The following is a 6460-nucleotide window of genomic DNA, read 5'->3' as shown; positions in this document are numbered from 1 at the left end:
CATTATTACATAGTTTATCATATGTGAATATATGATCTTGTTTTTTGGCGTGAACATAGTTTTCTGGGGGTTAAAACAACAAAATTTACAATTCTCAACAGTTTTGTAAAACTGACATATAATTTGGTACCATTATAATGTCATTACAATGAACTAATGCCACAAACAGTCTTTTACCTTATATTTATATATTTCATTATATTATGAACATTTTTTATGTTATTACAACAAATTTGATTTATTAGGCAATATTCGTTGTCTAATGCCCCTACACCTTTGTGTACAAACATATTTTTGACTGGTATGTTCCATTTTTGGTTTTGCAAATTTGTATTGGCCAGTAGCAACTTCAGTGAGCTTTAGATTACCACAGCTGTTCAGACTTTAAAATATATTCTAGATCATTGTGTTTCCTTTCAAGAAAGTCTATTGAAGATTTGACTCATTAGTGTTAGTAATCAGCAATGTACCAATAAGGTCAAATAATTTATGTTTGGTCCGATCATCCAAATGACTCTAGTTTTTTTTTTTTTTTTTTTTTTTTGTTGAAAGCTCAGAGCTCTCTACCATTTACTTAAGTAACAGGGGGATTTAGGTTTTGAAACACAGAATTGCATTTCATTTTAAGGTTAAAAGGGATACAAATTAATGGAATTGACAACTACAACTTGGGAGTGAACTAATTTAAACAAAATCCTTATCTACTGACCCTATTTTTTCTCTATGAGGTGACCTGAACCATACATATTTTTTTATTTGGCCTAAGTGAAAAAAAGTAAAGAACGCAAACAAAAGGAGACTCAGTTCTCTAGTAGATAATTAGTGTAAAAAAGGCTTTCTCTATGAATCTGTCTGGCAAAAAATATGACAGTTTTAAATGGAAGATGAAATAATATTTTTGTGTGCTGTTACTTTTTTAAAATTTTTGCTTAATGCCAGTTGTGAGATGTTTCCAAATGTTGGTTTTTTTTTGGCAAGCCAGTAACTTACTTGGTGTGATAATGCCTGTATGTCTAATGGTGCTATTCTTAGTTATGTTACACCATGTCGAATATCATCAATGACTCATAGAGCAAGTTGAAAATGAGTGATACCAATTTCAATACAAATCTATGTAGGCTACTGAGCGATTTGAAAAGTGCCATACAACATATGTCCTAATTTATAACCTCAGAACACCTGTGTAATTTTTTAAACAACTACTGTCAAGTTTAAATGGCTAACTAAATAGTAAATAAAGGCCATCATATTTGATAGCTATTGAAATCTTTATTCCTGATTTTCAACTTTCTATAAATCAAAAACAAAATTTGAAAAAAATGGGAAATACCCATTGCTACATTTTAGCCTCTTAGTAAGATAATTGAATATGCCTAAATGAGACTGCAATGTACATGTATGCTATACAATGGTTACACCTATTTGTCCAAATCATAATTTTAGTAAAACTTTGGAATAAATTATCTCCATTTGAACACATTACAAATGTTTTGTGGTTGTACAAATGCCTCAAATCAGAAATCGAAACTATTCTCTATATGAAATTAGTATATTTTAATTAATGTGGAATGCTGCCAAGTTTACTAAGACCTCGTGGTTTCCACTGTTTATGTTTAAATATATATTAGTTCATGCTTGTCTATAAGTGGATGTTTATGTCTTAAAATTGACTCAACTGTAAGTTATATACCACCCTTATCAAGTAACTTGTATTTACTAGATGTTTACCCCAGGATATATATTTTTTTGTAATTTTTGGCATTACATGTTTCTTACCTGTACCTGTGATATGCATTCTTTAATTTATAGTTGTTGTTCCTTGATGCACCAATGAGCTTAGTTTCCATGTGTTGTTCTGTCAATCCCTATTTGTATTTCTCAAACAGTTGTCAACTTGTACTTGAAAATATTCAAAAATTAAACTTACATTTTATATACAGCCAATCGCTGTGGCTAAACAACTCCTTCAGCATGCCTTTAGAAAATTTATAGTCAAGAGTGAGTGATTTATGAGTAAGGCAAACTTGTGTGACTGTGTTTGAATGTTATCTATAAATGTTCTGTTGTATACCATTTAATTTATTTGTATGTGGTTTATAATTACCATGCAGTGCTTTCAGAATTTATCAGCACAATAAATTACAAAACCTTAATGTTTTTTGTTTTTTTTTCATTTCTGCAAACAATGAAGACAAAGCTACATGTGGACAGATATAGCTTATTTTAAAATAGACTTTAAAAATATTTTCTTCATAAGTGAAAAGCTTGAGTGCAGGTGTGTCAATGGTTTCATAGTCCCTATCCATAAATCAAGTGTATATTCTAGAAATATAATTCAGATAAATACTTAAAAAAATAAAAGCATTTTGCTTGCTATGTTGGCATCCAAAAAGTTTATGACAAAAAACACACTGGGTTGAGAAATTGTGGAAAGTTCTTTGGTCTATAATATGAGGTAAGCAGATCCTGCACACGGTTTCAACATGATACTCCAGAATTCTTTCTAAATAATTTATTGAGTAAGACATGGAAACAAATAAAGCATAATCTGTTCAAAACTTCCAATGATTTCCCCGAATTCTTAGCAGATTCTTCTCCTAAGTAAAAGTAACTTCAAATTGCAGAAAGACCTTTACTCTTTAAAACTAAGGGTTAAAACAGGTATAAACACCACTAAACTGATTCTCTGATGATTTGTGAGGTCTTTGGCACCTTTAATTGCTTTCCATCTTAAGTTTTACAGCCTGGACACGAATCTGTATTGCACTCATTAATTCAACCTTGAGGACAGAAGCCATAAACCATGATGTTGAGCTGATCTACCCTGAAGCCTAACATCAAAAGCCAAAAGACAACAAAGTTTGATTTTCTGTCGCCTAGGTTGATTGCTGGTGTTTCTCTTCTTGTCCATTGCTGAACACAGTTTAACACTGTGTATGAAAATGTTGGGGAAAAAAAAAACGATTTGTTAATGTGATTGAAAAACATGCACCACAGAAACTCAGAAAGTAAACCTTGTACAAAACCTACCCCTTTTTTAATTAGATTTAAGACCAGCAGTGTATAAAAGGAGACACCTCCACAACAAATTTTTGTGATGAAAAACAAATCACAATTGGGAAAAATACAGCAAAGAAATCTAACAAAAAATTGTTTTAAAAAAAGATAGTTCATTCCAATGGGAACAAATTGTGCTCCTCTACTTGCTGACCTATTCCTTCAGTCTTATGAAGCTGACTTTATAGCTGATCTGATCCGAAAGAAAGAATATCGTTTAGCTAGATCCTTTAATCTCAGTTTCCGCTATATAGATGACGTAATATCTTTAAACAAACCTGATTTTTTGGGATTTGGTGCATCCCGTCTACCCCAGGGAACTTGAGATAAAGGATACTACAGACACTGTAAAGTCAGTCATATCTTGACCTACAGTTAGAAATCGGCGGTAAGGGAAAACTATTGACCAAACTTTGCGACAAATGTGATGACTTTTCATTCAAAATTGTCAACTTTCCTTTCGTCTGTGGCAACATCCCTTCAGCACCCGCGTATGGAGTTTTCATATCACAACTCATACGTTATGCCAGAGCTTGCCGAGACTACGCAGACTTTTTGTATCGCGCTAGAATTCTAACAAATAGGCTTCTGGAGCAAGGTTATGTTGCTACAAGATTGAAGTCATCACTACAAAAGTTTATGACCGTCGTCATGGACTCGTGGATCGTTACGGTGTATCCATCTGCGCCATGATAACTGATTTGTTCAGCATGTCATAGTTTTCCTTTCCTCTTTCCCGGACTTGACTTTTTATGACCAACTCGACGGGTGTTTCTAGAAAAGCAGAGGACGCTTACCCTACCGGTGCACCTGGTCCATGCCCCCAATTTTTTGTTGAGTCCGAGTTGCTCATTTGCTTTTGTTACTTTGTATGTATGATTTTAGTTACTCTGTATTCTTTGTTGTGTATGACTGTTTTCCATGTCTGGTCTTTGTCCCTGGATTACATTCTTTTGATTACCACTATAACCTTGGTACCCTTGATTACTCTTCTATATTTCTTTCAAGAAAATAACACATGGCACGCAATTTTCGATACAGCTTCTTCGAATGCAATTTCAAATTTTCTATACCGTTCTTTTTAAGGCCACTAAGTTATTGCATTATTAGTATTTGGCAAAGCGGGAAACGAATTGCTATCAGGTGACTTGCGTTTCCATAGAAGAGCGTCCTTAAGGTCAAAGGGTAAAAAGCGAAACTATACCGACTGCGTCGCGGAAAAAGAACTCTGTTAAAACATATTTTTACGAAAGATGTTTATGTGGACCGAAGACCACAAATTTTTGGCCAACTATAAAACCTTTTATTACCAACAAAGACAGCGATGTTTCAAAAGATGTCATCTTAAATGAAAATGAAAATTATACTACAATCAATCAAACTGATTTGCAAACACATTCAACAATGTTTTTCATAAATGTAACAAAATATATCGGAAACAATGATCCCATCGATGGAAATTATTCAAACATAATGAAAATAAAAATATAATATCTGAATTACATTTTCAGAATATTGTGTTAGCAAGCAAATAGACAAAATAAACACCTAGAAAGCTAAGGCAATGGTGGTACTTATCTCTCAAATTATTAAAACCAGCAACACCATTGATTACAAAATTTATCAATAAATCATTAGAAAAATTTGTATTTCCAAACAAGCTAAAACAGACCCAGGCCATACCATTACACAAAAAGATTAACATCCTTGAAAATAAATAACTATTGGCCTGTGAGTATATTGCCTGTCATATCAAAATTCTTTGAACGGACCATTAATAACCAACTCATGGAATATTTTAGTTTACATTTCCTTCCATACTTTATCTGCATTTCGAGCAGGATATGGATGTAACACAACATTATTAAAAACTTCCTGAAGACCGGAAGTAATCTCTAGATGAAAACAAATACATTGTATCTATTTTAATGGATTTAAGACAAGCTTTTATTTGTTTACCACATGATCTTTTACTTCAGAAATTAAAAGCCCATGGATTCTCTCAAAATGCACTCAAACTCATCAAAAACTACCTTTCTGACAGACAACAATCAGTGAAACTTGGTACAGCACTGAGTGAGTGGCAAAACATCTACAAAGGAGTTCCACGGGGTTCAGTTCTCAGACCGGTACTTTTTAACGTCTTCATCAATGGCATCTTCCACTTCACGAAAAAAAAAAACACTCTATACAATTATGCAGATGACAACACCCGATCTTATCACAGCATAGATATGGTTATACAAAATCTAGAATATGAGAGTTTAGCACATATAGATTGGTTTTCCAGATATCAAATGAAGACAAGCCCAGAAAGGTTTCAGGTTTTGACCGTGGGGAAAAACAAGGGATGAAAATATAAGCCTTAATTTGGCTGGAAATACAACCAGTTGTGAAAATAAAAAAAACTACTTGAGGTAACTATTAATTTTGAACTGAAATTCAACAGTCACATCTAAAATATTTGCAAAAAAAGCATCAAAACAACTTAATTGTACTCAAAAGAATCTTAAAATACCTAAACAGATTGGGCAAACTTACCATATACCATACCTATATATTATCAAACTTTAACTTTTGTCCACTCAGTTAGCACTTCTATAGCAAAAGCAATATGCAAACAAAATCCAAAAAATCTCAGATTTATTTATGAAGACTATCAAAGTAACTGTGAACAATTACTAAAACATCTAACATGTCAATATTAGAAATCAGACAGATAAGATCTATGGCAATTGAAGTATTTAACATCATACACAAGAGGAGCCCATCGATCATACTTAGTTACACGACTTAATAAATATTAAAAACACCAATTATTCTTTTAGGTACCAAAATTAAGCTGCAGTTCTATCAGTAAGAAACAACACATATCGCATAAAAGCATTCCGGTACACTGCAGTCAAGCCATGGAACGAGCTGCCAATTAACCATTTTAGAACCCAGATTTCTTTCAATCAGTTTAAAAGTCACATTAATGCATGGAATGGTAGCTCGTGCAATTGCAATGCGTGCACATAACCTCTTGCTTTTGAAAAAACTAGTGCTTTCTATATACTTGTTAATTCATAATTTATATTACTTGCTTATACTGCTATCTAATCTGCTATCATTAGGAATATTTTTTTTTTGTTATGCTTATTGCTGGCTGTTTTAATTTTAGCCTTAGTTTATCTATAGTCTAAATTAGTTTTTCACTGTTTGCATGTATGTAATCTAAGGACAGAGCAAAGCGTGACATTCCCACATGTGATTTGTTTCTTGAATTATTGCTATTTTTATTTGCTTGCTTTTTTGCTTTGTATGCATTTTAATGCTGTTAGTCTTGTGTGTCTTATGTATATTATAGTTACATATACTGTTGTATTATGTCGGTTTTAAAAGCTCATTAGAGATTGTGTTT

Source organism: Perna viridis, chromosome 8 (genome assembly GCF_037379345.1).
Source record: "Perna viridis isolate PV_CMFRI_1.1 ecotype Kerala chromosome 8, ASM3737934v1, whole genome shotgun sequence".
Lineage (NCBI taxonomy): Eukaryota > Metazoa > Mollusca > Bivalvia > Mytilida > Mytilidae > Perna > Perna viridis.
Note: the sequence above shows the minus strand (reverse complement) of the source record.